The following is a 21837-nucleotide window of genomic DNA, read 5'->3' on the forward strand; positions in this document are numbered from 1 at the left end:
TCCCCCCACCCCGCAACCAGGTTCATCTGTTTCATGCAAAGGGAAGGGAAGCCTGCCCTCCTAACTGCTTGGCTTATAGAAAGGCAGACAGGCGCGTAACAATGATAGGGCAAGGGGAGACAGTTGTCTGGGGGCCCCACTGCCTGGAGGGGCACCCCAGGGGCACCTCATGTGACTCCCCATTGCCCCCTGCCCAGCCCCATAATCTCTCAGCCACTTGCCCTCTTCGCCGTCTCTCCTGCTTGTTCTGCTGGCCCGCAATCGAAGCAGCAGGCAAGCTGCCAAGAGCTCCTTTTCTCCCGCCTCTCAGCTGATCGGCGGGTGGGCGGGGCTTCCACGGAGGCCTCCGTGTAGGCCGCAGTGAAGCCTGAACTCGAGTAGGGCCCAAGCCAGCCAGGAAGGAGGAGGCAGCCAGAGTGTTCTCTGCAGCAGAAGACCCCTTGCTGCCCTGCTTAACCCAGACCAGCATTTGCCAGGTAGAGTGTGAACTCCTTTTTGTGGTTACCTTTCCCGCCCCCCCCCATATATAGGGATCTGCTTGCCATAGGGCTTGGATATGGGGGGGGGGAGGGACCGAGAAGTCTCTGAATATTTATTTTGAAACCGCTTGGAAAATTTGCTGACTTAAAAAAAACTATCTAAAAAGTCCTATAAGTGGCTTGTTTCATGGCAGAAAATTACAAAAACTTCTGGAACAAACAATATCTTATTCATTCATTCATTTATAAATGCACTTATGTTCAAGTTGTTTTGCAACCCAGAAGGTCTGAGTGAGAACCGTGAAGCATGTGTGGTGCTTTTATTTTATTTTTCTTGTATGTGAACTGCTCCCCAATAACTTGCAGGGACTTCAGGGTAAATCTGGCCAACATGTGAATGCAGCACCTCCATTCCAGAGGAGATGTGTCTTAAAGGGCTTTAAAAGCCTCCTGTGAAAAACCTCCTGCAATCAAACTTGACTGAATTTGTTCAGAATTCTGAGAAAACAAACATAGCTTCACCCTGCATGGTTGAAAGTCTCCTTTGCTAATCTGCAGCGAGGGTCCCATTTTAATAATTCATCTTTCTAGTGTGTTCTAGGCATTAAAAGTAATACAAATGTATAGTACTCAATGTATATCACTATATATTGTGACGTGTGCATGTGTGTATTCAGTGAAATGTATTTGCAGGCAGCATACTTATTTTGGAATATCAGACTTAAATCCTTGGGGGCCTGGGGTGTGCGGAGGCCCTGGACTTTGGGGGGGGGGCATTTTAAAATCTTGTCTCTGGGCCCACTCCAACCTTGCTACGCCCCTGAAGGCAGATCAGGCTTCATGGGACTGCATAATTAAGCTTCGGGTCCCTGCAGAATCTGGACTTGAAGCAGAACAAAGCAAATTGCCATAAATAAAGCGGTGATAAAAATTTCCTTCTGTTTACTGTTTCTTTGACTTTTCTTAGGCAGTCATTGCTTTTTCCCTATTTGATTAGGAAATGATGGATTTTTGCTAATTTAATGGGACTTGAAGGAAATGAGTGTGGGGGTCATTTACAAATATTTGTATCCTGATAACATCTCCCAAAACACACGCAAGAGCAAAGGGCTGCAAAGCACATCTGAGTGCCAGGTTTTCCCAAACCTTCCCCCTGCCCTTTTGTGTGGCATGTTTTCCACAATGACTGCATTAAATGTTATCTTTTAAAAAAACAACTGTCGTTTGTCAGATTCTCTTTTTTCAGAAGCTTAACAGGCACAAGATGAACATTATATTCTGTGCACATGTTTCACATGATAGTATCCATTTGCTACATGCATCTGATCCAACTGTGTGCATGTTTCACATGATAGTAGCCACTTGCTGCATGCATCTGATCCCAGAGCACTGTATGTGCCCAAATCAGCATGCAGAACTCCAAAGTGTGTGAGATTTTCCCTTTATCCATGCCAGTGGAGAATGCATTTCTGAACATGCATCACTTCTTGTGCCTGGAGTTGCCTTTTCCTGTAGATTAAATGGGAAAATCCACAGCCCCTGAAGGTGAGGGAGCCCATGAGACACACACACACACACCAGGGCTCCTGTAACTACCACAAAAAAATTGACTGAGAGGTGTGGTGTTTTTGGTATATCCATTCCTTGATCCAGACCAGCTTTTGAATGGTACTTTAGTTACTTTTAGTCCAGTCCTGGAGTAGAGGCAGGGCTAACAAACACAACCAACAGCAAGAGCATTGAAAGCAGTGTGCCTCTCTGTAAATAATATCTATTTCCATTAGACCATTAATATTCCCACAATATTGCCACAACTCTTTCCTCTGGATTCTACAAGGGGGAAAGGGCTATTTTTCTTACTGGCACTTAAATATCAAGCAGGCATTTAAATATGAAGGTTTAAATATGAAATATGGAGGTGCCTTAGTTGGATTGTTTGTTTGTTTCCTTGCTTGTTTTTGTTTTAAACAGTGGCCATATTGTGAAATTTGCAAGGATGGGCCACACTGGCTGCACCCAATTAATCACCCCCGTACATTAGTTCAGTTCATGAGGTCATGGACTTACATGCTGTAAAACAAAAGGAGAGAGTTTCTTGATCCCCCTCCCCTCCTTCTAAGGAGTAACAAAAGGACTTGGCAGAGTTCTCCCTAATGTACCTCAGCTGCTGCTCTGACCAAGACAATGTTGTTTAAATGATGGAGTGGGAGCAAAAGAGCTCCTTTGCACATACCTTGGCTCACACAGCAGAACGTGTTTGAAGTACATAATTAAAAGAGAACTTGGTATACAGAGCTACACTGGTGGTCACATAGGAATCCTCTGTGTTGCCTGTCCCTCATATACGTAGGTGTTTTTAATCTTTTGTTTAGCTCGTTCAGTGGGTTGGGTACTTTCCAGCCATTATATCAGCCACCTTCAGAAGAATCTATGAAATGGGTCCAACAGGATGCAGAAATTGTGTGAGAATGTTTCGTGCAAAGCCAGACTGTGAAGTCATGGACAGAGTCCCATTACATATTTAAGGCATGTTGCCTAAACTGTGGTGTGTGCATCACACAGTTGCATACACCTATATCCTGACCAGCCTTAGCTGCCTGACTTATGGCTCCCATTGTGTCATTTGTGAGGTAACCCTGAGCTGGGCTTCAAATCTAGACCTCCAGGCCTTACGTTTAGCATGCTGTTCCCTGGACAGCATAGATTTTCTCTGGCATACTTGAAACAGTTACAGCTAGAGCGCTCGACTCATAAATGAGGATGGTGTTAAGGTAGTTATATGTGTCTTCTTCAACTTTATTTTCTTCCTTCATGGAGACTGGCATGCATTTGTGCAAAGGGCAATGCCATATCTGTTTTTCACCTCTGCATACTGCACTAGAAAAAGTGGGGGCTCCACACTAGAGGAACGGTGGGTAGGATTTACCTCCACATGTGTGCACCCTTCTTGCTGTCAAAATTGGGCCCCACATCTATATTACTGGGGCAGACCCAAGTTTAAAAAGAGATGAGCCACCATCACATGAAGTTTGAATACAGTCAGAGACAAATGTGTCATAGGAGTAACCTTTTGAAGTAAATTGCTGTTATGCTGAGGTAAACTGTCAGACATTTTATATTGGTACGCTCTGTCAGTCAGGGTGTTGCCATTAAATCCAATGGTTTCATAGCCATTTATTCCAACTGAAGATCTTGATTGTCAACAGTTTATCTTCTGCTTCACTGGGGTTTTTTCCCTTTCATTCCTTCAAACAGAGCACGGTTTTATACAGCTTGCAAGCAAATGAGTCAAAAGGAACTCATAGCACTTCTCCCACTCCTGTGGAAGCTGCAGTTACTATTCCACTCATCCCAGCCTTTCAGCTAACAAAAAACTGCTTGAAGTACAATCAAAAGGCTGCCCACACATGTACCGGCTGACTTGCTTTACATAGACCCAACATACCTCCTCCACATTAGCAGCCGCAGCAGCCTCTTTTTAAATGACTAAAAGCAAGGCACAGCCACAGTGCACAGGGCTTCAGCTCCAAAGCATCAATATTTGAAGGAGAGATGCATCTCAAAAAGGACTTTATTTCTCTTGCCCATAAGTGTGCACGCACCAGAGGTCCCCTAAACCACTGGTAATTTAACTGTGCTGCAAAACGTTGCTGTGGTGGAGGCCTGAGTGCACATTTTATGTATTCATCTATTAATGTTGTTCAATGCCTTTTCAGCAATATTTAGCACATGTAACGAAAAGTTAAATGTACCTAGGTCTTATTGAAATCAACAGGGTTGATATATGGGATGTAATTTTAGACTATATTTGTGATGGAATATGGAAGCAGGGAGTGGTGGTAGTTCTGGATTATTTAAAGCAGGGAAAAGATAATGTCATCTTAGACTCTAACTCCACAATTTTCAATACACTCCGTACCAGTGTCACCTTGCATGCTATAGTCTAGTTGCTGTGTAGGCAGCAGGAAAAATGGAGAGAAAACACAGGCCTAAAAACACAACTGCTCTCTATTATTACAATCAGGATATGTAGAAGCTCCACCCAACAGCTGCAGCTCCCCAAAACTACATGAGCTGTAGAGGTCCAAAAAGCATAACTAAACAAAACAGCACCCTCTGGTATACATAACAGTAGTGGCTAAGAATATGAGCTGAAACGATTCAAGTCATATCTCAATGATGAACTCATCCAGTTGCCTCAGGCTGCACAAGGCATGACTGCTGCAAATGCCTCACATGTCATTAGTCCACTTCATTAACTGTCAGCTGTACTAAGTTAGGAAACATGTGCAAAATCAGGGGCGGAGCCACCATTGGGCAAATAGGTTAAAAGAACCCGGGCCGCGCCCAATCAGGGGCTGCAAGCATGGCCCCAGACACGCCCCCCCCATCTGACATCAGACATGGGAGCATTTTTTCAGTCCCAAACGGGGCCGTGCGGCCCATTTGGAGCCGAAATCGGCCTGCACTGAATTGGCAGTGTGGCCGGAGCGACTCTCTCTGCCATAAAAGCAGGGAAAGCCGCTCCTGGTCCCGCTGCCAGTGCAGCAGGGCCGATCAGTCTCCCTCCCAAATAGGGCTGCACGGCCCCGTTTAGGAGAGAGATTGGCCCGCACTGCAGTGCAGCCCGATCTCCTTTCCAAACGGGGCTGCGTGACCCCCTTTGGAAGGGAGACCATGCCCCCACGTCTGACGTCAGATGCAGGGGCATGGGTAGCTGGGTGCGCCTGACGTCAGAGGTGGGGCCAGGGGGCCACCACTGCAGCCCCACATGGGCCACCACCAGCTTGGCTCCACTCCTGTGCAAAACGATTTGGCTGTGCAAAATGATTAAAATGATTCAAGCTCGAAATAGCCATTTCGAGTGTTTCAAGCTCAAAACAAAACAGAGTGCCTGTTTCGAGCTTGAAATGAAACAAACCCATTTCAAGCTTGAATCATTTTGAGTGTTTTGAGCACCATTTTGGAAGGCTGTTTCCCCCTTTCTGTGTGGATTTCTGGCACTGGCTTCTGATTGGCTTGCAATCTTCTTGCTTCTTGCTTGGCTTGTGATGATCCAAATCAAGTATTGACATGGGCAACTGTGCCCACATTGGCTGCGGGGGGGGGGCAGAGAGGGAGGGGAACACAAAAGGAGGAAGTTGCAAATATATTTAAGGAGGCAGAGAGCCCTTAGATTGTGCCAGTACCTCTCGAAGAGGAAGGACAGAGGCTGCAGCAGCACAGCAACAGAGGAAAGCAGAGTGTGGTATATGGCCCTGCCTGGCCCACTGGAGAGAGAGAGAAAGAGAGTGCCTGTGGCTTTACTCTGTCTTTTATTTTATTTTTTATTTTTTTTCTTATTTTCTTAAAATTGTACCAGCAGCCCCAATGGCTTTAACTGGGTCCTGCTTTTATTTATTTTTTCCTTCTTCTGTGGATTTTCTTCTTCTTGCTTGCATGTAGCCAGCCAGCCCCCAGTGACTTTAATAACTTGGTGCCTCCCCCACGTCAGCAGTTGCAGTGCTCTCTTTATAAATGACTCGAAGCAAGCACTGTTTGTTTTTCTTTTTCAGTCCCAAGCTGCACCTTTTTGCTGCTGCTGCTGCTGCTGTGTGCCTAGATTGGACTGATGTTTTATTTTGGTTTTTGCTTGGTTTTTTGTTTTGTTTTTCTAGGCTGATGTGCTGTGAGTTCTGTCTGGTGCCCAGCCTGCCCAGGCTCTCTCTGTTTCCCTACTATTCCAGTTTCCCAGCTTTTAAAAAATTGTTTGGGTGCCTGAATGGTGCCCACTGGCCCTCCCCACAGTTGTTGAGTCTCGGCCTGAGCGCCTTGGGCAGCCAGACTCCAGCAGAAGAGACGGAGAGAAGATGCCTGAAGGTCAGACCCACTTGGTCACTGGTCAGGTTACTAGAGAACTTAGAGTTCTTAATCTTTAAATAGGGCCTAGTTTGGGAAGCGATTTTAAGTAGGCCTTAAGACTGTAGGACAAGAGGGGTGGCTTAACTTAAGAGAGGCCACAGTAATTCCCTTTCCCTTCCCGTCCCTTAGACCTACCCCATTGTTTTTCCATATCCACCGCCACCCCCAATAAAGCCTGCTTCTTTATTTGGAATGATTTGATTTTTATAGCTTCTGTGTGTGCACTACAGTACTATAGATAGCACAGTGTGTGGCACACACAGCATAAATAGAGAACCCCCTGACCCCACACCCCTCTTTCAAATACCCACATTAAAGGTGCTTCTCCCCCCACCCCCCACCCCCCGCATCAGAGTTAGGGCTTCAATTTGTTTTTAAAAAACCAAGATATCCAGGGCATGCGAGGCAGAGGCAGAAGCAGATTACCAGGCAGAGGGAGGGGTGATGTAGCTGGTCATCCTGGGCGATGGCGAGAGGGGCCTACTCCCCAAGTCATCCCCACTGCCGTGGTGCCATGAAAGCTCAACTTTCCAGAGGTACCTCATCCCGCAGCACAGCTGCCTATGGCGGCTGAGGTAGAATTAGAGACGAGGACCTCCCCTGTCAGGGAAGAAGCTCTTCTTGTGGCAGTGGAGAAGGAAATGTCATTGGCTGCTAGCTCTCTCCATCTTCCCCAATCACCTTGGCAGTGTGAACACAGGAACACAGGAAGCTGCCATATACTGAGTCAGACCATAGGTCCATCTAGCTCAGTATTGTCTTCACAGACTGACAGCAGCTTCTCTGAGGTTGCAGGCAGGAATCTCTCTCAGCCCTATCTTGGAGAAGCCAGGGAGGGAACTTGAAACCTTCTGCTCTTCCCAGAGTAGTTCCATCCCCTGAGCGGAATATCTTACAGTGCTCAGACTTCTAGTCTCCCTTTCATATGTAACCAGGGCGGACCCTGCTTAGCTTAAGGGGACAAGTCATGCTCGCTACCACAAGACCAGCTCTCCTCCAGTATGATTTCCCGCCCACCCCCATCTGAGACTGAGGAGGGGCAGGAAGAAGTACTTGGCTTCCTGGACCTTCTCAGCCCTGGACTAAAGGTGGCAGCAGCAGCAGCCCCCAGAAGGAACCAGCAGCCCAGCTGTACCACCACAACCGAAGCATGGTTACCCAACCCATGCTGTATGCACCCACTTCAGGGCCCAGGTCAGCAGGGAGAAGGACTCCAAGTGTTTTACAACCTAGGGGATGCTGCTGCACTTGCAGTGGCCACACCCAGGGGCCCCTGTTCCTGCTGGCAGAAATAGGCCTGGTGTGCCCTCAACTAATGGTAGCAAGGCACCTGCTCCTGATCCAAGGCAGGGGAGGTTGCCTGTGTGGTGGGTGCAGTCAGTGGGCAAGTGGTCTGGTCATCCAGAGCCTCATCTCATCACCTGGGCCGCTGCCAAGGTAATCGCTTTGGACAACCAGCCATTCCAGGTGGTGGGAAACGCTGACTTACGCCGGCTGCTCTGACTGCTTGACCTGACTATAAAACCCCCTCATGCACCACCTTCAGCAGGTGGATGGCACCCTTCCTGTACCTGGCTTACAGGGAGGCCGTATAGGGGCTGCTGCATGCTGCAACACCTGACACCAGCATGCACTTCACTGCCGATCTATGGCCAGACGCAGTGGGAGGCACGCTGGTGGAGACAGGAGAGCTAGGGGACATCTGCTGCCAGTGGCATGTCCAGCCCATCCCATGCAAGAAAGCACAGGTAGGCTGTGCTGCATGTGCAGGTGCTGGACAGTAACCAGACAGCAGATGAGCTGTTGGTGGCCATGGATCACCAGGTGAAGGGATGGCTGTCTGGGAAGCCAAATCTTCACTGAGGGTTCATGGTGATTGACAATGCTGCAAACAGAAAGAGGGCAGCCAAGCAGATTCAGTTTGTGTCCATCTGTTGTTTGGCGCACACTCTGAATCTGGTTGTTCAGGATGCGCTTGGCCCTTCTAGGTCTATGGCCAGGCAAGACGTCCTCGTTGAAGGTTCTGGGTGCTACTCTGCTGCTGCCACAGCTGCTTTTGTGGACAGGTGCTGCAAGATAGCAGCTTTCTTCCACCAGAGCAAAAAGGGTAGGTGCATGCTCAAGGAGAGGCTGTTTCAGCTTGGCCTACCTGAACACCTGATCCCTCAGGATGTTCCAAACTGGAGGAACTTCACTTTTCTCTTGCTCCAGCACCTGCAAATAATTTAAGGTTAAAAAAATGTTGAAATAACCCGCTTGCCTATTTCTTTTGTAGGTTGGGTGGTAGGTAGCACCCATCATGCCCTACGATCCATCCTATTTTGGTGTCTAGGAGCTACCATGGGGAATAATGGAGTGTATTGAGCTCCCCATTGTTCCCTATGGCTGAAACACTCAAAAAACACAAAACAGACTCAAAATGTTTTGAGTGTTTCAACGAAACGTTTCAAGGATTTTGCATTTCATTTCGAGCTCGAAAAATCCGTTTCATTCCTAGCACTTTGCCAAACTCATCTTGGCAAAGCATTCCCCTCTCCCTTCTTCAACAGCTAATAAAAGTGTCTCCTTCGCCCTTACTAGCTGGCAGGGGTTGGTTGATGCAAAAGGGTCATGTGAGGGTCAGGAAATTGGCCTAAACTGTGCTTCCTCTATTAACTCTGACACCACACTTTCTCAGGTGTGCCAAGGGTAGGGATTCTGGCCAGCTTTTCTGGTAGGAGAGCACATCTAGGAATTGAACCTGAGACCTTTGTGATCTTCCACAGGACTAGGACTTCTCATGCAATCATCTTGGCCTTGATGTATATGGCTGGATTTGTGGGCTGGCAGCTAGCAAATGCCACATGATGCAATCTCTTTTCTAGCTGGGTGGCTGGAAGGCTGCTCTGTGGACTGCATAGGATGGATTCTGGTTCTTCCTGCTCTACCTCTTTTTTGTCTCTGTCAAAAGTGCAGGACCTTTTGTACTTTTGTTCTGGCATGCAGAAGGTCTGCTTGGCTTTAAGTCCACCATTCCCCTTAATTGGGCTCAAACAGCCCATCCTAGACTGTTAGGCAGTAAATTAGTTGCATTTATGCCTTTAAGACTGGTGGTAGCTTCCTAGGTGGCTTGTCCCAGTTCTTCCCTTTTCTGCTCTATAGTTTGTAGGCTGTTTTCTTTTTTGCTTTTCAGCTTGGACTAAACTCTGCTGTCATTACACTGGTGGAAACTGGCTACCAGTTGTTCAAGAACAGAAAAATGTCCAGCCCATTGAGGTAAGAGCTTAATAAAAACTGTTATTTTTGTTAGTACTATTTATGTTATTGTTCTTTTATTTTTGCTGTTATGATTTGTTTCATAATGCCTGGAGCAAAGCTCTAAAACCCAACACAGACACAAATTCCCAGCTTCCTCAGTAAAAAATATCTTCCTTAGACAAAATAAAATAGTATAAAGTACTGTTGAATATAAACACCCGTGTCTGCTTGTCTCTTATATCACTACAAAGCCTTAGGCTATCAAAAACTTTTAAAATCACCATTTTTTTAAAACCTTCATCTGGATTTGGGGGTAGATTTCCAGCCCCAGCCCCATAAACAAGCAAACCACTGAACTCCCTGCTGCAATCTTGTTGTCAAACTCTTACCTGGATGCTGGCATATGATATATCCACAGGTATGGCCCCTCATCATTTATGATACTTATGCTATTAATAAAAAATATGACACAGAGTAGAAAAGTACTCCAAAATGAATGGAATCCCTATGGTGGCATGGTTTTCCATCCCATTCCCATGTTAAGTAACTTGGAAGAGAAACCACCCCAGAAATGAATGGAATCCCTATGGTGGGGTAGATACTATCCCATGTTCATGTAAAGCCATTTGGGATGGGGGAGAACACCCTGTTTCTCTTTGGAAACTTCAGTTTTGCTTCCCCTGATGATGATAGCGTCTCAAAACTGCATTGTTCTGTTCTCCCGAATGAGTGCAGATGAAATCAGCCTCTCCCACAATGGCAGGCCTAGTGTTTGGACCAAATAAAGCATTTGAAAGCATTGCAAAAGCAGGGATTTTAGCCACTAGAACAAATTCAAAAGGATCACAGCAGCAGCAACCACAATACAACAGCTTCAGTAAGCCTGGCATCAGTGGATCAACCATCCACAGTACATTTCTGGTCTTTTCCCATTTCTCTTAGTGGGATGCAGTCCAGAATTGGGGGTTGGAGCTGGTTTCCGGGGGCAGAGAGCAAGAAGAGGTGTAGGTGAAATGTTTGGCACTGAACAGTCTGTTGAACCTCATTCACCAGTCAGTGAAGGTACCGAGATAATTGGGTACATGAGAAGCAGAAATAGCAAATGATCTAAAACCACTCCATCACTCACCCAATGCACAGCACTAAGGTGAGATCTGGATCCTCTGGTAAGAGGCCGGACCAAGAGAGGTTTAGCCCAGCAGGAGGAGGCAGTGGCTGCATTCCCATGTAGTGTGGTTCAACACCTCCCTTCCCCACTCTCCCATCTGAATTTGGAAGTGCTGGAAAGCATCCTCTCTGCAGTCAGTGAGACTGCAGATATGCAGGGGAGCTGGCTGTGCAGGATTCCTTCTTGACTGAAGGTCAGCCTGCACAGCCAACCAGGGAGGGAGAGAAGAAAGAGCTTCCTCCCTCAACTCCAGTCTGGCTGAATGCAGCCTCCAGTGCTGCATTCGGATGGAACAGAGGCTCCCTGGACACTTGGTTTGGAGCAGCAAAACTCACTACAATCCAAGGGTTCAAGTTGGAATCTCCTGAGCACAACCTTGGGTTTTGCTACAGACAGGATCAGAGTTGCATGGGTGTGCCAAGAGCACATTGGTGCATCCACTAGTGACATCAGGGCAGGTTCATTCTTGCCACAGACCTGATGTTCTCACATGGAATCTTCACCTGAACCTGCCCTCAGAGAATTGTGGTGAGGGATAACTGCCCCCCCCCAGTGTAAAGCTGGCAGAGGTTTCCCTGAGCAAGGGATTGACCTGTGCAGGCACTATGAAACACAACAAGCCAGACATAACCCCAGAGATGCAATTACATTCAGAATGGAAGGCACTGTCATCTGTGTTTGGCTTGGATGGACAGAAGATGTTCGTATTGTGTGTACCCAGAAGGTTTGTGGCCAGGACAGCTGACAAGAAACCAAACAAAAAATGTGATGATTATGGGTGACCAGCCAGTAGCTTCACCATCTCACAGATTGCCTTTAGGTAAGTCACAATGTGTCCTTTCCGGTGAAATGCTGAGAACTGAGATATGGAAGTGTGGATCCTTATTAATGGGAGGGGGGCATCCAATGTAACCAAAGGGTCTGCTTGGGAGTAGGAAGTCCTACTCATGTGTAAAAAAAATCATGACTCCGGATGAGGGTTTAACCAATACTTTTCAATTCCAGTTAAGTTTCTATAGATCTTATTTGCATAGTGTAATTGTGAACAGAGCTCATTTTCTAAGATGTCAAAGCTAGAATTATCTTTGCCTTTTCCCTAGCCACATAATTGCCCTCCACAATAAGGGTGGGGGGAATGAGAGAGAAATTCCAACCTTGATTCACAGAGTGAAATACAGTTTTAATATCCTTTCAGGAGGTAAACCTCTCAGACAATTCTGTGTATATCCACCCTTGTGAGGTGACTCATCCAGAGGGCGAGAAGCAGTATAATCATCAGTAAAGGGCATATTTTAACCAAAGGAAGGAAACAGCTCTAATTATCATTAGACCCACAGAATACCTGATAGTAATAGCTGCACCGGACAAAGGTCTTCCTGTCATCTTAAATGTCACCCCAAACAGAACACACATTCACCTCACGTTGTCAGTGAAGCAGGTAGTTCTTCAGTCTATCTCTTTTGTCATGTCAGTCAAATGAAGCAAAGTCACAGGATGGAAAATAACCGGTGGTTAAAAAAGAGGCTAGGCAAAAAGAGAGTCCTCCATGTTGTCCTCACTCTAAAATCTGAAGACCCTTTAAAAGGCTGCTAAGCATGCCTGCACAAAGTACCCCAATTTAAAGTACTCTAGTCAGACACACTGAAGCAATAGCTTGTGAAATTACCATAAGATAATGCAGATCGCTATTGTCTAGTTGTTAAATAAAATAGAAAGATGGGGGAAATTTTCCCCTTCCTTTAAAAATTGTCTTGACTGTATGAAATAACCAGCAGGAGATGGTGCCATCTTATTTACCATTCATGCCTGAGATGAAACAGAATTTAATTCATGTTCCATATTTGGCAAAAATTCAGGATGCAAATGTTTGAGTTAGGGATGTCATCTCAGGTTTCAATAAAGAGGAGCAAACAAACGTCAGTAAAGAGGAGCAGCCAAAAAAAAAAAAGTTGCATCCAGAGTCATGAAAAGCATAGGATACAAAGCTGGGGGCTCTGTGTGTGTGTGGTGTTCAAGCATGGTGCAAAGGTTTGCCCTTGGATAATATATATTCAAGATTATATATATATATATATATATATATATATATATATATATATATATACACACACACACACACACACACACACACACACACACACACACACCACCCCTAAGGGACACCTCTGTTTTGAATTTTCACTTGTAGCTAAGTGGCCATTTTCTTATCACTTTCAAAAACACATAATGAGCTCTCAAACACAGCCACCAAGCTTGACTGCACTGCATCCCTCAGCAGTAGTGCACGCAGAAGATTCAGATTTGGATTCAACCCAATCTGAATTTGACAATATCATTGCTCTGGCAATGTCAGATATCGGATCAGATTCAGAATCCAAATCCGAATTGTGATTTTCCCCATAGTGGTCAATGGAGAAATTGAACAAAATCGCTAAATATCTCTTATTGGTCCTAGAGTCTTGAAACTGGACACACATGTGCAGAAGGAGGTCCTCTGTAGTGACTTTGAAAAGAATTGGTCAAGCTCTTGATTTTTGGTGAATTTCTGAAAAAATTATTTAAAATGGCTAAAAATTATGAAATCTGGCTTGTTTCAAGCCAGAACCTTTCAAAAGCTTCTGAAACTGAAGACCTCATTGGACCATCATTCCACTAACATGTGGAGGAATCTGTCCTTTGCCTTCATGAGAAGGGGTAACAGCGTGCCCTTTTTGCACACACACCTTTTACATTTTTGGAATGGATGGGCATAGTTATTAAATGTGGTACACATGAAGTCCACGTTGGAAAGATTCTGTGTAATTTTATTCCCAAAGCTATGGGTCACTCCTTTGAATTTTTGTGACTTTGCAGGGTCGTGGTGGTGGCTAAAAATGGTGAAAAAAGCCAGAACTTTACTAAAGGTTTTGGATCTGAAGCTCCTCCTTGGACCATCATTCCACCCCATGTGGAGGGGAAAGGACATTTATTTGATTTTATATTAATTGTTTTCTTCTTGCAGAAACAGACAGACCTTTAAAAAGGGATTAAAAGGACTTCATGCTTTTTAATCCCTTAATGGCTAGAAGGGAACGTGAGAAATTATTTCTAACCACAAATAAAGGAACGTTCAAAGAACTTTCATTTTTACTTTCAGCTTTCAACTTTATTGTTATTACAGCCAACGGCCTCTCATTACAACAGTCATTTTTACTGACTGTGTGCTTCTGCAATGGGTAAGCCAAAAATATAATTTTAAAAAATCAAAGGAACATCCCTTTTCCTCCGCATGGGGGTGGAATGATGGTCCTAAGGAGGGCTTCAGATCCAGAGCCTTTTGTAAAGCTCTGGCTTGAAAGAAGCCAGTTTTAGCCCTTTCCCCCCTATTTTTATTTGTCCCCAAAAAAATCACACACACCCCCAATTAGAAGAGTTACCCATAGCCTTGAGGGAAGAAAAGAAAAAAACCAGAGTCCTGCCTATGCCCATCCATTCCAGAAATATAAAGGGTGGGGGCAAAAGGGGCATGCTCTTTCCCCTTTTCATGAAGGCAAAGGGCAGATTCCTCCATATGCTGACGGAATGATGGTCCAAGGAGGGTCTTCTGTTTCAGAGGTTTTTGTAAAGTTCTGGCTTTAAACAAGCCAGCTTTAAGCCATTTTAAACAAAGAATTCAGAAATTCATCAAAAATCATAAGATAGGCCAATTCTTTTCAAATTCACTACAGGGGGCCCTGACCCCTTTCCTCACATGTGTGGCAGGTTTCAAGGCTCTTGAACCAACCAGTTATTTTTAGTGATGTTTTTAAATGTCCCATTCACCTCTATGGGGAGAAACCCGATGCCATTTTGCTAATTCCGAAATTCCTAAGTATTTCCAAAATTAATTTTGACATTTTGGAATTCATTCTGACTTTGCTGATCTGATTTTTTTTAAAAGATTCATATTTTATCGATTTTTACCCATTTTGGGATAAAAAAATTTCCAAATCCAAATTTGCACAGGCCTATTCAGCAGCCTTTGCCTATGCAGATGTAGCCACTACTCAAACAGTATTGCACATGAAGCCATACTTTCTTCCCATAGGCACAATTGGCTCCCAATCGAAGCAAAGAAGCAGTTACAGTTTTGGAAATTGGTGGCCGACATCCTGACCAACCAAGAGAAGCATAGGTGCTGCTGCTGAGTTCCATATTAACACATAGTCCTGGTTGTGTACTGTTTTTAGAAAAACTAGACCTTTCATGACATATCTGGAGCTGATGCTAACTAGTGAGGGATGTGGCAATGTGCAGCAGCAAATGTCAGGCAGGACAGGTGCTTAATTCTATCCCTGTCTGCCACTTGCCCCCAAAACTCTATCTCCAAGCCACATGTGGAGGAAGGGAATTTTGGCAACTTACTCTTCCCCCAGAAGTATACTATGTGACCCTCAGGGACATATTTTCAGATTATACAGATTATACACACACACACACGCAAGTGCTGGTACTGTGTTAGTCAAACCTATCAGTACTACCATCATGTGACATTGCTGCTTTTTAAAGTAAGGATGTTGGTCAATATTTCTACTTTAAGGACTTTAAAGATGAGCTGAGGTCAAGAGTGTTTTCCATCATACAGTGAATACTTATGCTCATTTTTCAAAAGGATTTTTCTCAGAGCTTCACATTTTATCAACCAGGGTGTGCAAACCATATTTAACTGTATTTAATTGTTATGGTCACTTAACATAATGATTCCACAACAACAAGTGAAGCCTATTTACATTCTATGAAAATCAAAGACAGCGCGCTTGTCAAACGAGTCATACCCTTTTGTTTGCTCTCCAGTCGCTGCTGAAATGAATCAATAGCTACAGATAACATTTGCTGCAGCAGAAAGACGATGAGTCAAGTGGCTTTTAGTTTAAGCAGATCTAATTGTTCTGTGGGTTGCTCATTACCACTCAGTCAGTGTCTCAGTTCTAGGGCTTAGCGACTTTGAAAATATTCTTTGCAGTTAACCACTGCTAGGGAAAACATGCATTTATGTTCATAGGGGGTGGGGGAGGGGTGATCATAGAATTTTAGTCTGATGGCTAACTCTGCTTGGGTGCCACTTTGTGATCACCTGGTTCAAGACCAAACCAGGTAATAATACTTAGCATTTTCATCATGCTTCTTATTGCCGTAACAATTAGCGGGGGCGGGGATGAATGTTACAACAATTTACAATCAGAGAGGAAAACATTAAGAAGCAACCATAAGAGCAAGAAAATTGGTAGGAATTGCTTATTGAGTGTACAAAGACTTCACGTGTGTTATCTTTTCATCAAGGTAATTGTTGTTATCCCCATTTTGCAGCTGGAAAGTTAAGTCTGAGAGGGAGTGGCTTGCCTAAGACCACCAAGTGAGTTCATAATTGAGGTGAAATTTGAACCAGGAAAGTTCACGCTGAATTCAGACATGAGCAGGGAAGAAAAGTTCCCTTCACCTCCAGTTTCCGTACCCACATGTTTTAATGCAGGCAACAGGCATTTGCAGCGAAAAGGAACCCATGGTTTCCTTTTGGTTCAATGTGGAGTTTCGCCACCACAATCTCCATTTCTGCTGTGCCAGTGTTACATCTGAATGCTAGCACTGCAGTTTCAGCCCCATAGAACCAGAGTTGAGGGAGGAAGCTCCTCCTTCACTCTGGCTGCCATTGGCAGCTGGGGCTGTCCTTCATTAAAGAAGGAAGCCCCGGAAGCCGGTTCCCCCTCCTTTCTGCAGTCTGCATGACCGCAGAGAGGCAGTTCTTCATTTCGCCTGAATGCAGGCTGAAGAGTGGGGAGAGTGGAGAGCAGAACCGTAGGACCCCGCAGTTCAGCGTTACATCCAAAAGCGGCCTCATTCACTTAACTGCTGCATTAACTCAAGACAGTTCTGGAAACTGGCATTAGTTCTGAATAGCTGCATAACTGTGAAGGGCAGGTACACCTTGAGATGGTGATGGGGTGTTTAACCTTGCCTCACTTGCTACTTCCCCCGTGCAATCCCTGTCCCCAGCCAGAGTCCTGGACATATTTTGCCATTCTACCTAGAAGAGTGGCTTGAGGGAGGAGTTTCAGGAGCAAAGTGGCAGGCAGGGAAAGGACCAAGCACCTTTCCCTCCTGCCACTTCCCTGCTGCATATTGCCCCATCTCTCACTAATTTGCATCAGCACCAGGTGTGCCACCAAAGATATAGTTTGCCCCAAGACAGAAGGCAATTGGGACTATGCTGCAATAATCTGCCTGGCATGTGGAACTGGGTCCCTCCACCTCACTGTCTTCCTTCCTTCCTTCTCATTTTATAAGAAGAAATGCCATCGCTCAATGCTGAAGCCACATGCTTTGCACAGGAAGAGTTGCAGGTTCAGTCTTGGGCATTCCCAGCTACACAAAGAACTGGAAAAGAGCCTCTGTCTGGATCACTGGAGAACTACTGACAGCAGCTGGAATTCCATGCAAGCTTCCATGCACGTTTTAAATACAGCATGCCTACACTTGTGCAAGTGTACTCTTGAGAACATGCAAAAGCACACTTGTGTAACTGCATGCATGCTGTGCTACAACATGCTCAGAAACTTGTGCAGTATGTCAGCCAGTAGGAGTAGACAGGTGGGCTGATTGTTTGACACTCAGCCGAAGGCAACTTCCTGTATCACTTGAAGGCTTTCAGATTCTTCAGCTTCCATTGGAGAATTTACCACTGGTTAAACTTAGTGTATCTTTTCCTATTCTCTACCATTTCCTTTTATTTAAAAGGTTTTGCAACCTATGCAAATGTTGATGTTAAAAACTATGGTCTAAACCAAAGAAGTCACGTTTGTGTCATAAAAATATTTATTTTGGTAATGCATGATGAACTATATGAAATGTTCTCACAATATGCCTTCGGAAAAGTGGAAATGAAGGGTTTATTTATTAGTATTATCCTCATGATTGTTGTTGTTAATATCCTTTTCAGTTTTTAGGCATGTTTTTTCTGGGGGGGAAGTCACTACAATTATATCAAACCGTGTTAAAATTTGTTTTATTATATTCTACTATTATTATACAATGTAATATAAAATCAGCACATTCCATCACAATTTTTACTGGACAAAGCATATGCCCTCCAAGATGAAGGTTGATTTCTATCAGCAACATTTATGTTGATAAGTGTCCAATGCATTCCCAGCCCAAAATGTTGTTGCATAAATGACGTTTTCTTACATATGTAGAAACGTAGGCTTATATTCTATAACATGCAGCTGGATATATTTTGCACAGTGGGGTGAGGGAGGGGGGAACTGTAGTGGAAACTATTTTTTTCTGCAGTTAGGCCTATGGAATTTAATAAGGAAGTAGATTGCTTTAGAAAAGAGAAAAGTAATGGAAAATAACAATGAATATGGTTTCCTTTCTCTCTTCATAACTTTATACAAAAAGTTTATTAAAGCCTTCCTTTACTCTTTCCCATTCTTTGCCAGGCACCTACATGCTTCTTGCTTCCTGGCAGTCTTTCTATTTTAAATTCCATTCCCTTATTATTTTCTCTCTTTCAATCTGTCTTTCTTTTTCTATACATTCTCATCATCTTTTTTGACTTTTTCTTTCTGTTAGAAAATTCTGTGGATTAGAAGGGGACACTCATGGATGGCAGTGGGCTGACCCTGCCAACTGTGCAGGAGGAAACAACGCTGAGAATAAACCATGGTGCAAATATTGGCTGACATGATGTGCAGCCTACTGCCTCCGTAAGGGTCTGCCCTGAGGCTTCTGTAGAGTTCAGAGGCAGCCCTGATGATGTTCTGAAGCAGGGATTGCAGAAACTGCATTTCTGGAGGTTTCCCCATTTGCCACCGTAGTTCCAAAGTAGATCATTATGGAAGCAGTAGACTGCACATCATGTCAGTCAATCTCTGGAAGGATCACAATGTCCTATTTGAAATGGGCCATAAATGTTCATTTTGCTGTGAGTACACAGATGCTGAAAGGCATCATACTGCGTGGGAGATGGCAATGGTAAACCCCTCCTGTATTCTACCAAAGAAAGCCACATGGCTCTGTGGTTGCCAGGAGCTGATACCAATTCGACAGCACAACTTTAGTTTACACAGATCAAGCAGCCAATGGCATGAGTGTTAAATATGTGAAATGTTTCATTACAAAATGATTATAAATTTAATTTGCACATTAGTATGAATCCTATTCAGATGTTTAGCAAAACAATGAGGTACATGTTTACATGTACTGACAGAGGGTTGGAAGTGTTAGGGGGGAAATAAAATAATATCTAAAATTTGAGCCTGGGGCACCCAAACCTGTTAGGGTTTATGAGCAGGCTGTGTGTGTGTGTGTGTGTGTGTGTCTGCCTGTGCGCGTGCATGCTAACACACTCCCATTACAGCAGAAGCTAACAGGATCTCGGAGGCAACAGCTTCTACATTATAAGCATGGAAATTGGTTTAAGGTTAAATGAATCTTCTTTATTTAGTCTACATGATGATAGGAAAGACCTATACCCTAGCTGCTAGCTACATAGTGGTCAGAGAGAGAGTCTTGGGGAAAAGAAGGAGGAAGTTGCTCCCAGGAAGTTCCTGAGTACATAGTATAAAGGAGGGGTCATAGAAGCAGAGACAAAGCAGGAAGGAAACTCTTACTGACTATCTCTGCTCCCAATGCCACTAGTGGTCATTAGGGTTATTGGTGTAAAAGGTCAATGCCTTGTGAAGCAGGATCTCCAACAGAAAACTCAGTCCAGCCCATGACTCACTGCATTCTCCACACTACTCACAGATATGCCAGTGTTCATTCGAAAAGGCAAATGCTGTGTCTGTGGGGGTGGGTGCTTACATGATCAGCAGACTCAGGAGCCTAACTTAAGCTTGCCAATCATGGAATCTCTCGCCATCACAGATACAGAGTTCACTTCTTCAAACAAATGCCAGTGTATCCATGAGCGCTGCAAAAGTGTTAGTGAGTGATGGGCTGAGATGGGACTTCCAACTCACTTTTGGTGCATGTAAGCATGTACGGCTTCATTTCGCTGAACATCTGAAGAGGGTTATGGTCAGCCTCACATGTGGAAACTGACAACTTCAAAAATCCATGCCACATTTCAGGAAATGTCTGGAGTCCATTGTTGTGATGTGAAGAAACAAAGGTATGAAAAGTTCTCCCTACCAATAGAAAAGATAGAATTTATTTATTTATTTATTTATTTATTTATTTATAATATTTATACCCCATTGCTCCAGTACACTACTGCTCGGGGTGGCTCACAACAATAAAATAGATACAATATACAATAAAAGTAATAAAATTAACCAAATTGAGTAAACAAGTTAAAAATCAGGTTAAAAACCACAATTTCTATAAAGTTCAAATTTTTTAAAAAAATTTAAAAGCTAAAAACTGAGAGTTATAAAAACTAAAAACTAAAGTACCTATCAGATATAAACAAAATTGGAGCATTAAAAAGCCTCCTTTAAAAGGTGTGTTTTCAGTTGTTTTTAAAAACACTGAGGAAGAGAACATGGCAAAGCTCTTCAGGGAGGGCGTTCCAAAGCCAAGGGGCCACAACCGAAAAGGCCCTGTCTCTAGTCCCCGCCAACTGGATCTCTGTTAGTGGCGGGGCCATGAGCAGGTCCTGAGACGATGAATGGAGGGCCCTGGCAGATTCATATGGGCAAATGCACTCTGACAGGTACCCCGGCCCCAAGCCGTGTAGAGCTTTAATGGTCAAGACCAGCACCTTGAATCTAGCCCAGAAACAGACCGGTAACCAATGAAGCTGCCACAGGATAGGCATAATACCCATGAAATGACTTGCACCCACGAGCATCCTTGCAGCTGCATTCTGGCTTGCACAGCTCCTTCCACTGGCCCTCTGACCTTCCTTCCCCATGGCATGCTATACAGCTCCTTCCTTTCCCCTCCCCCTGCCAAGTGCCAAAACACTGGTGGCTTCCTTCCCACCCACCCCCACACATATTACATCATTCCTTCCTTCCCCCCTCCCTCTTCATCAAAGGAGCAGCATCCCAAGTGCTGGCTGGCTTCCTTCTTCCCCAGGAGCTTCTCCTTCCTTTACCCTCACCCCTTGCCATGTCAAAGCATGGGCCAATTTCCTTCTGCCCCCTGCCGCCACCGGTATTCCTCTCCCCCTCTTCCATCCCCCCTCTCTCCCCCTCCCTCCCTCCCTCTTTCCTTCCTTCTTGTCAAGCCTCCTCCCACTCCCTTTTTCTCTGTCATTCTCCCCCACACACTCTTGTAAAGCCTCCCCTACCCCCACTCCTCTCCCCACTCTCCTGGTCACTGGGAAGTATGATATTCAGAATTTCTTCCAAAAACTACCATAAAATATTTAACTTTGCCCTGAGCATATTCCAGTGTAAAAGTAGTGCATTCAGCTAATTTAAGGGGCAAGGCGGGGAGTGAGTGAGATAAAGAGAGGGGAGGAGGAAGACAGAAGATGGTGCAAAGTGACAGAAGGTGGTGAGAGGCTATCTGTGGGGCCCCCCAGAGATGCATTGGACTCTGATTTGCCCCCCCACCCGATTTGAGTTTGACTCCCCTGCTTTAATAGTCATTTAGGTAACCAGCTAACCCAAACATGTGATTATAGCAATAGCACCTAGACACATGCTTCATCTTACATGATCAAATGCCACATGGGAATGCCCCCAATCATTAAAGTCTTGTTATATATTCAATAAAATATGGTTGTTATTCAGAACCTGAGTTGTGTCAATTTCTGTGGGAGGACTGCTTGTTTTATAACCACGCCTTGGGTCCAAAAGAGGGGTACATGGCACCTCTTTATAATTTGGAGGGGGGCAGGTATCCACAAAAAGGCAGAGGTGGGTTGGTTGTGAACAATTTACAATGTTGCCAGAAATCTTAACTGCCTGTGGAAATGCCTTTGTTTGTTTGTTTAACACCGTCACATGGAAAACATGTATCAAAAGCCAACCAAAAGGTTTCTAAAGAAGATAAAGAAAATCTAAATCTCAAGTCTCAGTCCTTAGCCAGATTTTATACAGGGACCCCCTACTGCACAAAGTAAATAGGCCTTCAGGC

General features: G+C 44.6%; 1 long non-coding RNA gene across 1 annotated transcript; it reads left to right on the plus strand.

The window, feature by feature from the left end:
• The first annotated feature begins 225 nt into the window (after positions 1-225).
• Positions 226-20848, plus strand: LOC128340946 (uncharacterized). The gene is made up of 3 exons (XR_008314103.1): positions 226-476; positions 9553-9635; positions 14852-20848. It is a non-coding gene; the product is annotated as an uncharacterized LOC128340946 (long non-coding RNA).
• The last annotated feature ends 989 nt before the right edge of the window (positions 20849-21837 follow it).

The sequence above is a fragment of the Hemicordylus capensis genome, chromosome 1, assembly GCF_027244095.1.
Source record: "Hemicordylus capensis ecotype Gifberg chromosome 1, rHemCap1.1.pri, whole genome shotgun sequence".
Classification (NCBI taxonomy): Eukaryota; Metazoa; Chordata; class Lepidosauria; order Squamata; family Cordylidae; genus Hemicordylus; species Hemicordylus capensis.